This window comes from Odocoileus virginianus, unplaced genomic scaffold (assembly GCF_023699985.2).
Source record: "Odocoileus virginianus isolate 20LAN1187 ecotype Illinois unplaced genomic scaffold, Ovbor_1.2 Unplaced_Scaffold_30, whole genome shotgun sequence".
Lineage (NCBI taxonomy): Eukaryota > Metazoa > Chordata > Mammalia > Artiodactyla > Cervidae > Odocoileus > Odocoileus virginianus.
Window position 1 is genome coordinate 184,958 of NW_027224292.1, and position 21,712 is coordinate 206,669.

Here is a 21,712-nt window from a genome sequence, read left to right on the forward strand (position 1 = left end):
CCAAAAAACAAAGATCATGGTATCCAGTTCTATCACTGCATGGCAAATAGATGGGGAACCAATGGGAACAGTGAGAGACTATTTTCTTGGGCTCCAAAATCACTGCAGATGGTGACTGCAGCCATGAAATAAAAAATGTTTGCTTCTTGGAAGAAAAGTTATGACCAACCTAGACAGCATATTAAAAGCAGAGACATTACTTTGCCACAAAGGTCTGTCTAGTCAAAGCTATGATTTTTCCAGTAGTCATGTACAGATGTGAGAATTGGACTGCAAAGAAAACTGAACATCGAAGAATTGATGCTTTTCAATTGTGGTGTTGGAGAAGACTTATGAGAGTCCCTTAGAATGCAAGATCAAACCAGTCAGTCCTAAAGAAAATCAGTCCTGAATATTCATTGGAAGGAATTATGCTGGAACTAAAGCTTCAATACTTTGGCCACATGATGCGAATAACTGACTCTTTGGAAAAGATCCTGATGCTGGGAAAGATTGAAGGCAGGAGAAGAAGGGGACGGCAGAGGATGAGATGGTTGGATGTCATCACTGACTCAATGGACACGAGTTTGAGCAAGCTCTGGGAGTTGGTGATGAACAGGGAAGCCTGGCGTCCTGCAGTCCATGGGGCTGCAAAGAGTCATATATGATGAAGTGACTGAATAGAATTGAGGGGCCAACTTTCCCCATCTCCCAACTAGTATTGGTCCATGCTCTATTGCATAGGAAGATGAAGGTGAAATGCTTTTAAATGCTGCAGTTTACTGTAATTGTTAAAATTTTTTAATTTTACTTGACCTTATTGTAGTTTACTTTTTCTTTGTTCCCTTTATAACTTTCTTTCCTGTTTTCTTTTCATTTTAGTAAGTGTTTTTGTCTACTATTAAATTCTATCTTCTCTATTTATATATGTTTAAACAGATTTTATTTTTTTAGAGTAGCTTTAGGTTTGTAGCAGAGTTGAGAAAAAGATATAGAGATCATCCATGTACCTCCCTGCCCCACTCATGCATTGGCTGCTCCATTGTTTTTAATATTTATTTTTATGTGTTCATTTATTCAGCTGAACTGGGTCTTATCTAAGGCATGAGGGATCTTTAGCTGTGGCATGAAAATTCTTTGCTTAGTTGCAGAACATGTAATCCAGTTCCCTGACTGTGGATTGAACCCAGGGCCCCTGAATTGGGAATGTTGAAGCTTAACCAGTAGACTATAAGGGAAGTCCTCCCCTCCACATTGTTAACCTCCCACAAGTGATGTATTTGTTCAAGTGATGAATTTAAGCTGACACATCATTGTCACCCAAAGTCCAGAGTTTACATTAGACTTCACTCTTGGTGATGTACATCATATGGGTTGACAAATGTATAATGACGTGTATCTGTCATTACAGTACCACCAAGATGTTTTCACTGTTCTAAATGCCCTCTGTGCTCTCCCAATACTTGAATCCTTGGCAACCGCTGAGCTTTTTACTGTCTCCAGAGTTGTCCCCCGCCGCCCCCGAGAATGTCTTATAATGGGCATTATACAGTACATAACTTTTTAACATTGGTTTCTTTTACTTAAGAATATACATGTAATATTTCTTCTTGTTATTTTGTACCTTTGCAGCTTATTTCTTTTTAGTGTTGAACAATATTCATTTGTCTGGATATACCAGATTAGTGATTTACTGAGCACGGCCCCGCCAATCAGAACAAGACCCAGTTTTCCCCTGTCAGTCTCTCCCACCAGGAAGGTTCCATAGGCCTCTTATTATTCTCCATCAGAGGGAAGACAGACTTAAAACCACAATCAGAGAAAACTAGCCAATCCAATCACATGGGCCACAGCTTTGTCTAACTCAATGAAATTATGAGCCATGTCATATAGGGACACCCAAGGCAGATGGGTCATGGTGGAGAGTTTGGACAAAATGTGGTCCACTAGAGAAGGAAATGGCAACCCACTTCAGTATTCTTGCCTTGAGAACCCCATGAACAGTATGAAAAGGCAAAGAGATAGGACACTGAAAGATGAACTCCCCATATCAGTAGATGCTTGATATGCTATTGGAGATCAATGGAGAAATAACTCCAGATAGACTAAAGAGATGGAGCCAAAGCAAAAACAACACCCACTTGTGGATGTGATTGCTAATGGAAGCAAGGTCAGATGCTATAAAGAGCAATATTACATAGGAACCTGGATGTTAGGTCCATGAATCAAGGCAAATTGGAAGTGAACATTGACATTTTAGAAATCAGCCAACTAAAATGGACTGGAATGGGTGAATTTAACTCAGATGACCATTATATCTACTACTGTGGGCAAGACCCCTTAGAAGAAATGGAGTAGCCTCCGTAGTCAACAAAAGAGTCCAGAATACAGTACTTGGATGCAAACTCATAAATGACAGAATGAGCTCTGTTTGTTTCCAAGGCAAACCATCCAATATCATTGTAATCCAAGCCTATACCCTGATCAGTAATGTTGAAGAAGCTGAAGCTGAATGGTTCTATGAAGATCTACAAGATGTTCTAGAACTATAACCCCCAAAAGATGTCCTTTTCATTATAGGGAACTGAAATGCAAAAGTAGGAAGTAAAGAAACATCTGGAGTAACAGGCAAATTTGGCCTTGGAGTAAAGAATGAAGCAGGGCAAAGGCTAATATAGTTCTGCAAATAGAATGCACTGGTCATAACAAACACCCTCTTTCAACAACACAAGAGAAGACTCTACACATGGAAATTACCAGATGGCCAACACTGAAATCAGATTGATTATATTCTTTGCAGCCAAAGATGGAGAAGCTCTATACAGTCAGCAAAAACAAAACCAGGAGCTGACTGTGGCTCAGACCATGAACTCCTTATTGCCAAATTCAGATTTAAATTGAAGAAACTAGGGAAAACCACTAGACCATTTAGGTATGACCTAAAGCAAATCCCTAACAATTATACAGTTGAAGTGAAAAGTAGATTTAAGGATTAAATCTGATCGCCAGAGTGCCTGATGAACTATGGAGGAGGTTCGTGACATTGTAAAGGAGACAGGGAGCAAGATCATGCCCAAGAAAAAGAGATGCGAAAAAGTAAAATAACTGTCTGAGAAGGTCTTACAAGTAGCTGCAAAAAGCGAGGAAGTGAAAAGCAAAGGAGAAAAGGAAAGATATACCCATTTGAATGCAGAGTTCCAAAGAATAGCAAGGAGACATAAGAAAGCCTTTCTCAGTGATCAATGCAAAGAAATAGAGGAAAACAATAGAATGGAAAAGATGAGAGATCTCTTCAAGAAAATTAGAGATACCACGGGAACATTTCATGCAAAAGATGGGTTCAATAAAGACAGAAATGGTATGGACCTAACAGAAGCAAAAGATATTAAGAAGAGGTGGCAAGAATACACAGAAGAACTATACAAAAAATATCTTTATGACCCAGATAATCACAATGGTGTGATCACTCACCTACAGCCAGACATCCTGGAATGTGTAGTCAAGTGGGCCTTAGGAAGCATCACTATGAACAAAGCTAGTGGATGTGATGGAACTCCAGTTGACCTATTTCAAATCCTAACAGATGAGGCTGTGAAAGTGCTGCACTCAATATGCCAGCAAATTTGGAAAACTCAGCAGTGGCCACATTACTGGAAAAGGTCAATTTTCATTCCAAACCCAAAGAAAGGCAGTGCCAAAGAATGCTCAAACTACTGCACAACTGCACTCATCTCACACGCTAGTAAAGCAATGCTGAAAATTCTCCAAGGCAGGCTTCAGCAATACGTGAACCATGAAATTCTAGATGTTCAAGCTGGTTTTAGAAAAGGCAGAGGAACCAGAGATCAATTGCCAACATCCTCTGGATCATTGGAAAAGCAAAAGAGTTTCAGAAAAACTTCAATTTATGCTTTATTGCCTATGCCAAAACCTTTGACTCTGTGGATCACAGTAAACTGTGGAAAATTCTGAGGGAGATGGGAATACCAGACCACCTGAACTGCCTCTTGAGAAATCTGTATGCAGGTCAGGAAGCAACAGTTAGAACTGGACATGGAATAACAGACTGATCCCTAATAGGAAAAGGAGTGTGTCAAGGTTGTATATTGTCACTCTGCTTATTTAAAGTATATGTAGAGTACATCATGAGAAATGCTGGGCTGGATGAAGCACAAGCTGGAATCAGGATTGCCGGGAGAAATATCAATAACCACAGATATGCAGATGACACCACGTTTATGGCAGAGAGTGAAGAAGAACTAAAGAGCCTCTTGATGAAAGTGAAAGAGGAGAGTGAAAATGTTGGCTTAAAACTCAACATTCAGAAAAACTAGCATCATGGCATCTGGTCCCATCATTTCATGGCAAATAGATGGAGAAACAATGTAAATAGTGGCAGACTTTATTTATGGGGATGTTCCAAAATCTCTGTAGTTGGTGCCTGTAGCCATGAAATTTAAAGACAATTACTCCTTGGGAGAAAAGTTTTGACCAACCTAGACAGCATATTAAAAATCAGAAACATTACTTTGCCAACAAAGTCCATCTAAGCAAGGCTATGTTTTTTCCAGTGGTCATGTATGGATGTGAGAGTTAGACTGTGAAGAAAGCTGAGTGCTGAAGAATTGATGCTTTTGAACTGTGGTGCTGGAGAAGACTCTCAAGAGTCCCTTGCACTGCAAGGAGATCCAATCAGTCCATCCTAAAGGAAAACAGTCCTGAATATTCATTGGAAGGACTGATGTTCATGCTGAAACTCCAATACTTTGGCCACCTGATGTGAAGAACTGACTCATTTGAAAAGACCCTGATGCTGGGAAAGACAGAACGGCAGGAGAAGGGGGATGACAGAGGATGAGATGGTTGGATGGCATCACTGACTCCATGAACATGAGTTTGGGTAAACTCTGGGAGTCAGTGCTGGACAGGGAGGCCTAGTGTACTGCAGTCCATGGGATCACAGAGTCAGGCATGACTTAGCAACTGAACTCAACTGAACTGACCAGTTTATTCACCCATTGGTGGACATCTTGATTGTTTCTAAGCTTTAACAATCAAGACTAAAATTGCTATAAATACCAGTGAATATTTTTATGTAAGCTTTCAAGTCCTTTGGGTAAATGTTAAAAGGTGTTCCTTTTAACTGGAGTTCATAATTCATGCCCATTATGCACATACTGCTTTTTTAAAGCATAAAACTCTCCCAATTATTTCATTATTTGTTTAATCTACTTATGTGTTAGTATTCACTTATATCAACTGCTTATCTCTCTCCCTCTAGAATGTGTAAATATATCATCCTTAATTTATGTAATCAATTTTACAGTTACAAGATGTCAATACAGAACAAAATACAAAAACACATATAATTCATGAGAAAAATTACATCACTCCCAGATTCAGAAGGAAATGAATTAGGAATATATATGTACCAAAATAATATCATTATAAGTATAAATCCAAGAGTCAAGTTCTTGACTTCCTTCCTAAGTTCTAATAAATACTTCGGAAGTGGAATTTTGTCCCCATATTCTGTCGTTGTACAAGGATCAATATAAACACATGGTATGAATTCAAAGTATAACACCAGTAAATTGAAGGGAGATTGTCTAGATTATACACTGTCCATTACAATATTATGATTCTATATTATTTGAATCTGTTACTTTCTGCTGAGTCAGGAAGAACAACCCAGTTGAAGGTCTATAATAAGACAGATGTGACCAAATTGTTTAATAAACAGAACAATTTGAAAGAGAGGAAACCTGCCAAACTGTGAATATAAGTATTTAAGTGCAACCATACACAGAAAAGACCATAAGTCAAAATGTAAAAGGGAGTGGAAAACATTAGATTAAAACCACTGTGATATAAGTCAGTCAAGAGACACAGAGACACAGCAGTGCAAAACACCTAAGGCAATGTAACTTACATTCTGGTATATGGGTACTGTGCCATCCTCTACATAAAAGTGACTAAACACTAATAACTGCTTTTATTTACAGTGCTTACTTTCCTGAAGGAAATGAAGACTACTTCTGTATGATAGGATTATATAAACACTACAATTAAAATAATATTTTCTGGGGACTTCTAGTTCAATCTAAACTTGAAGAAAAATATGAAACTTCCATTTATCTTTTATCACCTGTGATCAGTTTTCTGCCCCATAACATTCTCATGACATTTTCCACTTTTGTGTATAATTTTCCACATTCCTCAGTGTATAAATCAGATGATTGATCAAAGGTATTCCAACTGTATAAAACACAGCTATCATTTTATCCATGGGGAAGGTAGTTGCAGGGCATGTGTATATAAATATGCAAGGACAAAAGAACAAGATGACCATGATGATATGGGAGATGCAGGTGGAGAGGGCTTTCTTCCTCCCTTCAGTATTGTGGTTTCTCAGAGAATGCAAGGTGATAGCATAGGAGAACATCAGCATGACAAAACTCACTGTTACAGATGGCCCCACTGTTGGACACCAGGAGTAGGTTGGTGGCCTAAGTGTCTGTACAGGCAAGTTTCAACAAACGCTGTAAGTCACAAAAACAGTGATCTCTCACATTGGGACCTTGGAAAGGCAGACTCAAGGCTAGAAGAATCTGAGTTGAAGAATGAACACAAGGCCCCATCCAGGCCACAGCCACCAACACACCACAGACTTGACAGCTCATGAGGGTCATGTATCGAAGGGGCTTACAGTTGGCCACATGGTAGTCAACAGCCATGAGAATAAGGATGAAGATCTCTCAGTTCAGTTCAGTTCAGTTGCTCAGTCATGTCCAACTATTTGCGACCCCATGAATCGCAGCACACCAGGCCTCCTTGTCCATCACCAACTCCTGGAATTTATTCAAACTCATGTCCATCAAGTCGGTGATGCCATCTAGCCATCTCATTCTTTGTTGTCCCCTTCTCCTGCACCCAATCCCTCCCAGCATCAGGGTCTTTTCCAATGAGTCAACTCTTTGCATGAGGTGGCCAAAGTACTGGAGTTTCACCTTCAGCATCAGTACTTCCAATGAACACCCAGAGCTGATCTCCTTTAGGATGGACTGGTTAGATCTCCTTGCAGTCCAAGGGACTCTCAAGAGTCTTCTCCAACACCACAATTCAAAAGCATCAATTTTTTGCTGCTCAGCTTTCTTGACAGTCCAACTCTCACATCCATACATGATCATTGGAAAAACCATAGCCTTGACTAGATGAACCTTTGTGGGTAAAATACTGTCTCTGCTTTTTAGTATGTTGTCTAGGTTGGTCATAACTTTCCTTTTAAGGATTCAACTTCTTTTAATTTCATGGCAGCAATCACCATCTGCAGTGATTTGGAGCCCCCCAAAATAAAGTCTGACACTGTTTCCAATGTTTCCCCATCTATTTCACATGAAATGATGAGACCAGATGCCATGAGCTTAGTTTTCTGAATGTTGAGCTTTAAGCCAACTTTTTCACTCTCCTCTTTCACTTTCACATTGAGGCTTTTTAGTTCCTCTTAACTCTCTGCCATAAGGGTGGTGTCATCTGCATATCTGAGGTTTTTGATATTTCTTCTGGCATTCTTGATTCCAGCTTGTGCTTTTTCCAGCCCAGCGTTTCTCATGATGTACTCTGAATATAAGTTAAATAAGCAGGGTGACAATATACAGCCTTGATGTACTCCTTTTCCTATTTGGAACCAGTCTGTTGTTCCATGTCCAATTCTAACTGTTGCTTCCTGACTTGCATATAGGTTTCTCAAGAGGCAGGTCAGGTGGTCTGGTATGCCCATCTCTTTCAAAATTTCCTACAGTTTATTGTGATCCACACAGCCAATGGCTTTGGCATAGTTAATAAAGCAGAAATAGATGTTTTCCTGGAACTCTCTTGCTTTTTCGACGATTCAACAGATGTTGGCAATTTGTTCTCTGGTTCCTCTGCCTTTTCTAAAACCAGCTTGAACCACTGAAAGTTCATGGTTCACATATTGCTCAAGCCTGGCTTGGAGAATTTTGAGCATTACTTTACTAGCATTTGAAATAACTGCAACTGTGTGGTAGTCTGAGCATTGTTATGGATTGCCTTTCTTTGGGATTGGAATGAAAATTGACCGTTTCCAGTCCTGTGGCCACTGCTGAGTTTTCCAAATTTGCTGCCATATCGAGTGCAGCACTTTCACAGCATCATCTTTCAAGATTTGAAATAGGTCAACTGGAATTCCATCACCTCCACTAGCTTTGTTTGTAGTGATGCTTCCTAAGATCCACTTGACTTCACATTCCAGGATGTCTGGCTCTAGGTGAGTGATCACACCATCGTGATTATCTGGGTCATGAAGATCCTTTTTTGTAGAGTTCTTCTGTGTATTTTTGCCACCTCTTCTTAGTATCTTCTGCTTCTGTTAGGTCCATACCATTTCTCTCCTTTTTCGAACCTATGTTTGCATGAAATATTCCCTTGGTACCTCTAATTTTTTTGAAGAGTTCTCTAGTCTTTCCCATTCTATTGCTTTCTTCTATTTCTTTGCATTTATCACTGAGGAAGGCTTTCTTATCACACCTTGCTATTCTTTGGAACTCTGCATTGAAATGGGAATATCTTTCCTTTTTTCCTTTGCTTTTCACTTCTGTTCTTTTCATAGCTATTTCTAAGTCCTCCTCAGACAATAATTTTTCCTTTTTGCATTTCTTTTCCATGGGGGTGGTCTTGATCCCTGTCTCCTGTACAATATCTCAAATCTCCATAGTTCATCAGGCACTCTGTCTATCAGATCTAGTCCCTTAAATCTATTTCTCACTTACATCATATAGTCCTAAAGGATTTGTTTTAGGTCATACCTGAATTGTCTAGTGGTTTTCCCTACTTTCTTCAGTTTAAGTCTGAATTTGGCAATAAGGAGCTGATGATCTGAGCTACAGTCACCTCCTGGTCTTGTTTTTGCTGACTGTATAGAGCTTCTCCATCTTTGGCTGCAAAGAATATAATCAATCTGATTTTGGTGTTGACTATCTGTTGATGTCTATGTGTAGAGTCTTCTCTTGTGTTGTTGGAAGATTGTATTTGCTATGACCAGTGTGTTCTCTTGGCAAAGCTCTATTAGCCTTCGCCTTGCTTTATTCCATACTTCAAGACCAAATTTGCCTGTTACTCCAGATGTGTCCTGACTTCCTACTTTTGCATTCCAGTCCCCTATAATGAAAAGGACATCTTTGTGGGTATTAGTTCTAAAAGGCCTTGTAGGTTGTCATAGAACCATTCAACTTCAGATTCTTCAGTGTTACTGGTTGGGGCATAGGCTTGGCTTACTGTGATATTGAGTGGTTTTCTTTGGAAACAAACAGTAGATCATTCTGTCGTTTTTGAGGTTGCATCCAAGTACTGCATTTCGGACTCTTTTGTTGACCATGATGGCTACTCTATTTCTTCTAAGGGATTCCTGCCCACAGTAGTAGATATAATGGTCATCTGAGTTAAATTCTTCCATTGCAGTCCATTTTAATTTCCTGATTCCTATAATGTCGACATTCACTCTTGCCATCTCCTGTTTGACCACTTCCAATTTGCCTTGATTCATGGACTTAACATTCCAGGTTCCTATGCAATACTGCTCTTTACAGCATCATACATTGCTACTATCACCAGTCACATCCACAACCGGGTATTGTTTTTGCTTTGGCTCCATCCCTTCATTCTTTCTGTAGTTACTTCGCCACTGATCTATATTAGCATATTGGGCACCTACCGACTTGGGGAGTTCCTCTTTCAGTGTCCTATCATTTTGCCTTTTCATACTGTTAATGGGGTTCTCAAGCAAGAATACTGAAGTAGTTTGCCATTGCCTTCTCCAGTGGATCACATTCTGTCAGACCTCTCCACCATGACCTGTCTGTCTTGGGTGGCCCCATGCAGCATGGCTTAGTTTCATTGAGTTAGACAAGACTGTGGTCCATATGATCAGATTGGCTAGTTTTCTGTGATTATGGTTTCAGTGTTTCTGCCCTCTGATGCCTTCTCGCAACACCTACTGTCTTACTTGGGTTTCTCTTACCTTGGACATGGGGTATCTCTTTACGGCTGCTCCAGCTAAGTGCAACCACATCTCCTTACCTTGGACGAGTTGTATCTCCTCATGGCCACCCCTCCTGACATTGAGCTTGGAGTAGCTCCTCTCGGCCCTCCTGCACAACCAAAAAACTGTGATGCAAAGACTTGGGTCATGCACTTATTGAAAGAGATTGTGCCTTTTCCCCTAAGGGCATCAGAAATCACTTTAGGGGCCATGGAAGTTGAGAGAAAGGTGTTAGATAAATGGAAAAGGAAGAAGTACATTGGATTCCCAAATGTCCTGCTGGTCTTGATAGTGGAAATAATCAGGAAGTTACCTAGTAATGTCTCCAGATATAAAAACAAGAAAGTGACAAACACTATTTCTTCCTAACAGGATCCTGTGATAATCCAAGTGGGATGAACTCAGTCACATTATTGTTTAGCTTCATGATTTCATGAATGAGATGAGGGATGAATGTGAAATGGATTATCTGCAAAAAATAAATCAATATATGGTGCAATATATTATATTATGGAATATTTTAAGTAAAACCAAATTTACTTATTAGGTATATGGTTTCCAATAATTTATATTATCTCTTTGTTTCTTAATGATAACATTTGTTCTTTAATTTGTAATGACCACTTCACAGGCTCATTATAAATCTCATATAAGCTTGTGAATGTTAAACTTTCCAATAAGACTCTTTAAATACAATCCCTTGTTATACTTGATATAATTATTATTAATTTTATGAATATATTTAATATATGGCTCCATTTTGTTATTCCCTTTGTCATTTGTTGGCCATATTCAATATATTCAGAATCCCAAGTATTGTGCATCACTAATTATTTAGGGTATGTTTGACTGCTCTTGGTGGTTTATGACATAAAGTCATACATCGTCTTTAGCACCTTAAAGAATATCTTGTTCACACATACACTTATACTTTTTGCATTTATTATACATATTTATTTTAAAAGTAGCACAAACTGTCTTCTAGTTACCATAATTTGAAAAGAGAAAAGGCATATTACTTTAAATAATCTGTTGCATCCTCCAAGCACATTTATATTTAGTCCTTGATGTGTATGATGAACAGAGTGAATGATCTTTGTTATTTGATAATATTTCAAAAATTCCCATTACTATTTTTTCATTCTACAACCTGGGAAAAGTACATTTTAAGCATTCATATTTCCTAAAGTTACATTTCAAAATGACTTCCTGAGGTTAAATAAATGAAAGAATTTATCAATTAATAGCTTGTGTTTTAAAAATTCAATCTTTTACCTAAGCTTGTTAAACCTGAAGTGGTTTTCTTTTATTGGAGAATGTCACCTGGCAGTTGGTCTAGGAACTGATCGTGGTTATATTCCCAGTAGATTGTATTCTCAGATACCTGAAAACCTCACATTGCTGGAAGAGCAGGAAAGCAGAAGAGGGAGGGTAATGTAATATTCTGAAAGAGTCATAATAAATAACAATTGACTTCTTCATTCAGTTTGTTTCTGTCCTGGCAAATAATTATTCAGCTTAAAATGTTCCTTCTTTGGATGAACATTTCTGTTTTCACATTTTCAAAGAAATATTATCATGGGGTCATTTCCAAAAACATCTTTTTCTTTAGTTCTTTCTTATGAAGATGATGCTAGCAAGTGACACTATATGCAAGTATAAATATAAAATGAAATGTAATGCATTTAAATATAATCTGGAAGACTTACTTATTCCATTGTGCCTCTCCTCAATCCATCCAACCTTCAATGCCTATCTTGAAAGTTGTGAACAGCCAAAGTGCAGATTATGGCAGACTAATTAGGACCAAAATTTCCTTTCAATATATTTTTCTCTCTCATGGTGAACTTTCTTCTCTTCAACAGATATGAAATATCCCTTATTCCTTGGGAAAAAAAAAAGTCAAAAAACCTCTTCAGAATAGGTCTAATAAAGTTATTCAATTTGAATTTTCAAGTATTAAAAAATCTCTTTCGACTCACATGATCTTAAATTATAAGTAAATTGAGTTGATATAGTAATCATTACAATAAGCTCCCCCTTTCCTTCACTGATTTTAAAGAGTCATGTACCATAACATATTTAACACTTGGAAATATGCTAAGGATTGGAAACAAGGTGATGTGAAAGTCTATTTCATGTCAATATTCCCTGACATTGGTCACTCCTTTGAGTATTATAGTTTTGTGTTTGTATGTTGTCAAGGGTATTTTCCGATTATTTTCCAGGACAAGGTTATCTCTCTTTTCACATTTGGCCTTGTGTATTTAAGATAACTTAAGAATCATAAACATGTATGATTATTAACTGTTAATAATCATGTGTCCTCATCAAGTATTTAATCAGTAGTTTCAGAAAGACATTAAATGTGTCCACTCAGATCTAAAGCCATGAAGTCCATTTTTGTGCATTTAAGTTCCAAACAATTCAAACTACTTTAGTCACTAATTTATTTGAAAAATACTGTATCCTCAGGCATCAGTACATTTCAGTGATTCCTCTTAAATTTAAAAAGAGAGAATTTTAGCCTATTTTGGAATTTACAATACTTTATGACCTAGAAAATGGAGACTATAGTTCTCAAGTGAACTATATCAAAGACTTTATATGACCAAGGTGTATTCATGAGGCAATGTGAGCATGTAAAAATTAGTACATACATCATGTGAAATCTCTATAATGTAAATAATGTAGCAGCCAAGGATGAAAAATAAATAGATGTAGAATGTCCAAACTCATCTTGCCCTCTTCTTTCTTCTTGGAGTGTCCTTCCATTTCTAGCTGTTTCAACCTTCTGGGAACTTCAAACCAAATTTCTGAGAAATATCCTCTAGCTGGCCTTCAGAGATTTCCTGTGAGAAAGGAAATTCACTCTTTTGCTCTCTAAAGGCTTTATGTATAATTGTCTTATAGTATTAATCTTATTGCTTATAATAAGAATGTGTATGCTTACTTTAGCTTTCTTCTTGGGATGAGAAATATCAGAAAACTACATGTTCTTTCAATATCATTCTCCACAGTTCCAACACAATGCTTTGTAAACCATAGATGCTCCATAAGAGCTTTTAACTTGATCATTTCCTATAACTCCATAAAAGGTAACATTTACTTCATTGTTTTCACATTATGTTGGTTACAAAATCACATTGGCATTATTAACTTATGAGGATCATCTATTTATCGTGTATAGTAGGTAGACAAACATACTCTTATTTTACATAGCCAAAGATAAGGAAGAAAACAAATATAAAGATAATCTATCACTTAACTGTTAGAGGAGTCTCTGAATTAGTATTATCTGCCTGTCCTTTTCTGTTTCCAACTTTCTTAAAGAATACTGGGGAAAAAAATGCACACACAAAGCAACAGTGGTTCCTCTCTGCATTTCCAGGGGAATATTTTCAGACTTAATGATGTAAGTTTTTAGCATCATAGAGAGTTTATTCCCTAAAGTTTCTTTTCAATCAAATTCACCCCAGATGTAATAACCTCAGTGTTTGGTTGATCCAATTAACCTATTAATAACAGCATGTTAATCTGCCTTGTACTCAGGAACCAGATCAAACAAGGATTTGTAGTTATTATATTTTCCTTGGTCTTAAAAAAAAAAGATATCAGAGAAGAAGAAAAAGATAGAGCAGTGGAGAACAGGAAGAAGAAACTACATTACTGGTAGAAGAGAAAGTGGGCCAGTGCCCTAAGTTACTCACCCCTGCATTAGGAAACAAAATTTTCTAGCCCTTATAATTTTGTTGTTGTTGTTGTTGTTGTTAGTAACTACAATCCAAGGAAAGTACTATGGTGCTTGAAAATATAAGTTCTATGATATGGGATTCAGATATTCCCTATCAAGGTACTACAGTCATAAAAAAGAATAAATTGTGCCATTTACAGCAATGAATGAATGGTACTGAAAGATATTATGCTAAGTGAAACAAGTCAAACAGAGAAAGAAAAATGCTCTATCACTTATATATGGAATCTAAACAACAAAGCAAGCTAATAATGCATACAACAAAAAAGAAATGTACTCACAAATATAAAGAACAAACGCTGGTTAGCAATGGGGGAGGGGAGGAGTAGGGGCAAGGAAAGAGTAGAGGGTTGAGATACCAACTATTATGTATAAAATAAAAAAGCTACAAGAATACATTTTACTGCACAGGGAATATAGTCAATATTTTATGATAACTGTAAGTAGTATAATCTTTAAACCCCGTGAATCACTATGATATGTGCCTGTAATGGAGGTGAGAGTTGGACTATAAAGAAAACTGAGCGCCAAAGAATTGATGCTTTTGAACTATAGTGTTGGAGAAGACTCTTGAGAGTCCCTTGGACTGCAAAGAGATCCATCCAGTCCATCCTAAAGGAGATCAGCCCTGAATATTCATTGAAAGGACTGATGTTGGAGTTGAAACTCCAGTACTGTGGCCACCTGATACAAAGAGCTGACTCATTGGAAAAGACCCTGATGCTTGGAAAGATTGAAGGTGGGAGAAGGGGACGACAGAGGATAAGGGGGCAACAGAGGATGAGATGACTGGATGGTATCACCGACTCAATGGACATGAGTTTTTGTGAACTCCAGGAGTTGGTGATGGACAGGGAGGCCTGGCATGCTATGGTTCATGGAGTCACAAAGAGTCGGACACGACTGAGCGACTGAACTGAACATATAATATTGTACAATAACTATGCTTAAAGAAAGAATATATTAACTTGTTTTTAATTTTACAAAAAAGATGTAAAAGCTTATTTAGTGGGCTCTAATTGTTTATACCTGGCAAGAGTATTTTCTTTCTTGAATAACTGAATCCTGAATTTACTCTGAGAAAATATCAATACAACTTCTCAATTTTTCACTATGCAAGCTTTAAGTGATAGTGTTTCACAAAGTTTGGAATACGATTCTCACTAGCTTGTTTAGAAACATTTCCCCCAGGCTGTAATGTTTGTGTTGCGGATCTCTCAGCAATTTGGAGTATTAAATTTTTTCCCCCAAAATCAGCTTTTTCCCTAAAAGAGTTTGAGTGTATAGATCTGGAACTTCTGATCATCAACAGTTGGAGAAAGTCAACATGAATGCAGAGCTAAGAGAGAAATCAATTGTATAATAACATTCATCTGTAGAATTTACCTATGTTCAAATTATTTTACTGTTTTCCATTTTATACTTTTGTTTTTATATTTATTTAAATATTATCATAAATACTTGCAAACTTGCCAAGCATCTTAAGAATTAAAATGCTAACAGTAATCAAATCTATGTCTGACTACCTTCCTACCTGTTCCTGCTTCATTCTAAATGTAACCAATACTCTAATGTTTTTAGAGATTGATTTTAAACAAAAATGAAAAGTACAGTGAGTTCCTTTGCAACACCCCCAGTAGCCCCTATTATTAATATCTTGATTAAAGTTAAATATGTTTTAAAATAATTTATGAATTTATATTGATATGTCATTATCACCTAAAGTCCATAATTTACATCACCATTCACTCTTGGTGTTGCACAGAAATATAATGACATTTAATCAACTTTACAATATCATACAGAATAATTCACTATCCTAAATATTCTCTGTACTCCTCTTAATTATGCCTTCTTATTTTCTTCTAACCCTTGCCAACCACCGATCTTTTTACTGGGCCCGTGGGTTTCTCTGTGCTATGTAGTACAATTTGATTTATATAGTACCTAGCCTTTCAGATTGGTTTCTTTCATTTAGCAATAGGCATTTATGGTTTCTTTATGATTTTTGTGATTTGATAGTTCATTTCTCTTTATTACTGAATAATATTCCAAGGCATGGTTGCTTCACATTTACTTTATCCAGTCACCTACTGAACAACATCTAGTATATTTTTCATATAGACCTAAGATTTTAAGTTATTTGAGTGATACCTTGCTGGATCACATGGAAAATCTATGTTTAGCTTTGTAAGAAAGGGCCAAACTATCTTCAGAAAAATGTAACATTTTGCATTCCCACTGTAGTGACTGATTTTCTCAACATCTTCACCAACATTTGATATTATTAGTATTTTGAATGTAGTCAATTTATAAAGTGCGCTTGTGGTACTCTCATCATTTTATTTGCAATTCCCTAATAACATATGATGTTGAGAATCTTTTTGCATACTTGTTTTCTATCAGTATATCTTCTTTGGTGAGATATCTGTTCAGATCATTGCTCATTAAAAAAAATCAGATTGCTTGTTTTCTCATTGTTGGACTTCAGTGTTCTTTGTACATGTTGGATATGAATCATTTTGTCAGGTATGTGTTTTTATAAATAATGCCTCTCAATCTGTAGCTAGTACTTTCATTGTCATAATTAGATCTCTTCCAGATAAGACTCATTTAATTTTAATAGGTTCATTTTAACATTTTATTTTTTAATTTTTGGTGTAAACATAACTTTTAAAACTGTACTTTCTTTTTTTATGTACCATTTTAGGTTCATAGCAAATTTGAGTAGAAAATACAGAGATTAACCATACCACCCACCTTTCCACTCCTCACACATACAGTCTTCCCCTCTATCAACACCCTGAACTAGACTGGTACATTTCTTGGAATCATTGAACCTTACACATCTTTGACACATCATAATAATCCAAAGTCCATGGGTTATATTTGGTCTCACTGTTAGTGTAGTACATTCTATGGGTTTTGATCTATGTAAAATGACAGGTATTTATTATTACAGTGAAGTGAAAGTTGCTCAGTCATGTTTGACTCTTTGCAACCCCATGGACCATACAGTCCATGGAATTTTTCAGGCCGGAATACTGAAGTGGGTAGCCTTTCCCTTCTCCAGGGGATTTTCTCAACCCAGGGGTCGAACCCTGGTCTCCCGCATTGCAAGCAGATTATTTATCAGCTGAGCCATAAGTGAAGCCCCTTATTACAGAATAGTACAGTACTTTCAGTGCCTTAATTAATCTCTGTGTTTTGCCTACTCATCTTGCTTGTGAAAGTTAATGAAGGGAAACCTCATTAAAATGCCAATCAATCAAAAGGAGGAGGTCTCGGGCATATTCAGTCAGTAAGGATCCCAGCTGAAAGATATGCACTTACAACTCAGGCAGGATGTGAAACTCCTGTCATCATCAGAAGGATGACTGACAATACCTTGGCCACAAGAGACTGTGACAACTCAGGTAAAGAAAATCACTGTAGTTCAACCTCTCAGTTTCCTCCAGTGGACTTTTTGTTTAAAAATAGCTTCTCCTAACTTCCTCTTCATAGTAAGAGAATTTCCTCTCCTTTGCTTTACCAGATTTATATGTGATTCATCAAGTTACTCATCTGATCCTGAATAAATCTCTTTTACTGGTAAAAATAACTGGCTGTTTTATTATTTAGATTAACTCTTCCCTCTCTCCAGCTGCTGCCAGCCACTGATCACTTTATTTTCTCTTTTTGTTTTTGTCTTTTACAGAATTTTACATAGTTGGAACCACATAGTAAGTAACCTTTTCAGATTATCTTCTTTTATTTCAGTATTATGCATTTAAAATTACTTTGTGTCTTTTCACGGCTAGATAGTGGGATTCTGTGCTCAAAAATTTTCCATTGTGTATATTTCACAGTTTATTCACTTTTTCACATATTGAAGACTATCTTGATTGATTCCAATATTGTGGATATTGCACAGTTTATTCACCTTTTCATATACTGCAGAATATCTTGGTTTATCATTTGTAAATATGAGTTAAAGCTGCAATAAATATTTGTGTGCAAGTTGTTGTGTAGACATAAATTGTCAGGTCCTTTGGGTAAATACCATGTTATGTGAGTGTTGGGTTTTGTAGAATAGGTTAGTTGTGTAAAATGACACAGAAGTGTCTTTCATGTGTATCCTAAAAGGTAGTGCATGAGAGTTCCAGTTGCTCTGCATCCTTGTGAGCACTTAATGTTGTCAGTATTTTGGATTTGACTTTTTATTGATGTATAAGTGGCATCTTATTGTTTTAGTTTCGATTCTTTAATGACATTTAGCACTGATCATCTTTTTGTAACTTGTCATCTGTATATCATTTTATATTTTGGTGCTTTATTTTTTGAGGAAGATAATTGTTAAGGATATTTATTTATTTTATACAATTTTTATTGTAATAAGAACACTTAACATGAGACACACCCTCTTAACAAACTTGAAGTTACACCACACAGTTTGTTAACTATAATCACAATGATTTGCACTCTCTCTGGAACTTACTCATCCTGCATAATTAAAACTTTGCTCTTGTCTTTGGCAACCACCTTTCTATTGTCTGTTTCTATCACTTTGACTATTGTGATAACCTCTTACAAATGGAATCATCAGGAATTTGTCCTTCTATATCTGGATTATTTCACTTGGCTTAATGTCCTCCAGGTTCATCCAAGTTGTTGCATATGGAAGAATTTCCTTATTTTTAAAGACTATGTAATATCCCATTGTGTATACATGTCACATTTTTGTTATCATTTATTCTTTTGATAAACAGGTCATTTTCATGTGTTGGCTATTTTGAACAATGCTGCAATAAAGATGGGTGTATAAATATCTCTTTACATTCCTGATATTAATGCATTTGAAGACATAGACTCAGAGGTAGAAAGTTGAACCTTGTGATAATTATGTTTTTCAGTATTTAGAGGAACTGCCATTTTTTGTTTCCTAGGGATTGCGTTATTTTAAATTGCTCCCAGCAGTTCACACAGGTTCTGATTTCTCCACATATGTCCCAACATTTATTAGCTTGATTATTTTGATGGGCCAATTTTCATTGGTGCGAGATGATATCTCACTGTGGGTTTTGATTGAATTTCCCTGATAATTAGTGATGTTGACCACATATTCATGCACCAGTTGACAATTTTTATGCATTCCTTGGAGAAATGTCTATTTAAGTCCTTTGTTCATTTATGAATCATACTGTCAATTCTTTGTTGTTTAGTTGTAAAGTTTCTGGTACATTTATTGTAGTGTGGCCTTGCAAATAGATTATCCCATTCATTCTATGTGTGTGTGTGTGTGTTTTAACCATGTTTACAGGTTTCTTTGTTGTGTTTTGTGATGTTATCTCACTTGTCTAACTTTGATTTGCTGCTTGTGCTTTTGTGTCATGAAGATTTTTATCTCTGTTTTCTTCAAAGATTTTTTCTCTTCCAATTGTAATACTGAAGTATTTAATCCATTCTGAATTTATTTTGTATGTGGAATAACACAAGGGTACAATTTATTTCATCTGATATAGTTTGGTATCCAGTTTCACAATGTTTTTCTCAAAGACACTCTCCTTTTCCCACTGTAGATTCTTCATTGTCAAAGAACTGCTTGTAGTTTATGCTTGGATTTTTTGGGTCCCCATTCTGTGCCATTGGTTACATACTTGTGTTTATGTCAGTATCATGTTGCTTTAATTACTGTAGCTTGCTAATGTATTTTGAATTGAAGAAGTATAATTCCTCTGGCTTTATTTTTGTTTCTCAGTACTTGTTTGATGAATTGGGGACATTTGTGAATTCGCTTGAGTTTTAGAATTGCTTTTATTTTCATGAAAAATGCCATTGAAATTTTGATAAGAATTTTGTTGAGTCTATATATCAATTTGAAAAGTGTGGATATTTTAAGTATATTAGTCTTTCAATCTGTGAACACAGGGGTCTTTTCATTTATCTTATCTGCTTTAATCTCTTTCATTAATTGTGTGTTGTTTTAAGTGTAGTCATTTTTCACTTCATTTGATACTTTCATTTGTATTATTTCAATGTTATTGTAATCTGTTTAGTCTTGTTTCACTTTCAAAAAAATGTATTTAGCAAACCAAGATAACTTATTTTTATGTTGATTTTGTAATTTGCCTTTTCATACTGTTGATAGGGTTCTCAAGGCAAGAGGAGAAGGGGACAACAGAGGATGAGATGGTTGAATGACATCACTGACTCAATGGACATGAGTTTGAGTAAACTCCTGGGAGTTGGCAATGGACAGAGAGGCCTGGTGTGTTGCAGTCCATGGGTCACAAAGAGTCAAACTCGGCTGAGTGACTGAACTAAATTGAACTGAACTGTAGTTTGCAACTTGACTGCATTCATTTATTAACTCTGAGTTTTTTTGTTTTTGTTTTTTTTTTTTTGTTGTCTTTGATTTTCTACATATGGGGTGATGCCATCTACAGACAGAAATAGTGTCACTACTTTTACGGTTTGGAAGCTTTTTATTTATTACCTAACAGTTCTACCTTGTGGGGCTTTTAGTACTTTATTAAATATAATTCATAAAAGTGGTAATCTTTGCTTTATTCCTGATCTTAGAAGAAAAACTTTTAGCTTTCCACCATTGAATGTGATGTTAGTTGTGCTTTACTAAATTTTTAATACATGATTTTTACTATAGTGAGGGAAGTTCTTTCTATTCTTAATTTGCTGAGTTTTAATCATAATATCAATGTTAAATTTGTCAAATGATTTTTCTGCATGTGATTAGATGATAATGAGATTTTAAATGTCCATTTTGTTAATGTGGTGTTTCACATTAATTAATCTGCTTATCATGAACCAATCTTGCATTCCAATATTTAGTCCCATTTGCTCATATTTTATGATATTTTTCATGTGTTGAATATTCCTGGGTCCCAAATTTCATTCTGGGTCAAAGGGCTAAGCATAATTTCATCTTTCAGTATAACATATCCAAGTATATAACATATCCAAGCATTAAGTCTAATGCTGACTAAGAAAAATATATCATTGTTAGTACCTAGAGAGCCTTAAGCTCAGTTGAATATAAAGTGATTGAGTGGGATATTGCCATCTAAATATTCATAAATGTGGAAAAGAATCCTTTTTCACAAAAATCTTCATTCAAGTGAAAATTAGAGCACCACTTATTAAAACAGCAAAAGTATGACCGAAACACTGCTGTCATCAGTAAAGTGCAATTTTGTATGTTTATTAAAAATAATGTTCCATGGAGAATTTATAATAATAAATATGTTATGATATAGAACAGTAAAAATAATGGTAAAGTGTTCTCTATAAAAACATACTGAAAAACCCAGTAAGAAGCACAATAAAAAAAAAAAGCCACTTTTTCTGGTGGATCAAAACAAAATTATATTAAACTTAGTGACATGTGTCATAGGACACCAAAGAAAATTTATTTTTCATAGCACTTTATTATGACAATTTTCAAAATTACACGATATTTTACAAATAAGTACATGTGTGCAACCACTTTCTATCAAGATACAGGCATTCCCACGAACCCAGGCATTTCCCTCATGCTGACCCTTAGGCAATCCTCACTACTTTACTCTGTTTTATTTCATTTTCCCACTACTAATTACTATTGTCTGTTGCAAAACTTAATATAAATGAAACTACAAAGAGCATAAAGTTTTACATAAGGTGTCTTTCGTTCAAATAGATAGTTTTGGAATGATCATTGCTCATGTGTATGTGAATAATTTATTCCTTTTTACTTCTGATAAATATGTCATTGTAGTCATGAAAAACAAATTTTCCTTTTTGTTATTCATGTGCACTTTATTTACTTTAAGCTCATGACTATTACTTACAAAGCTACTATGAACATTACAGCTTGAGTCTTTGTGAACACAATTTTTTTTTTAACATTAAGTGCTAAGAATGGAATAGTTGAGAATACACTAAAT

At 36.0% G+C, this 21,712-nt stretch overlaps 1 pseudogene; it reads right to left on the reverse strand.

The window, feature by feature from the left end:
• Window positions 1-6,113: 6,113 nt before the first annotated feature.
• Window positions 6,114-9,757, reverse strand: LOC110123098 (olfactory receptor 4C16-like; annotated as a pseudogene).
• Window positions 9,758-21,712: the final 11,955 nt, after the last annotated feature.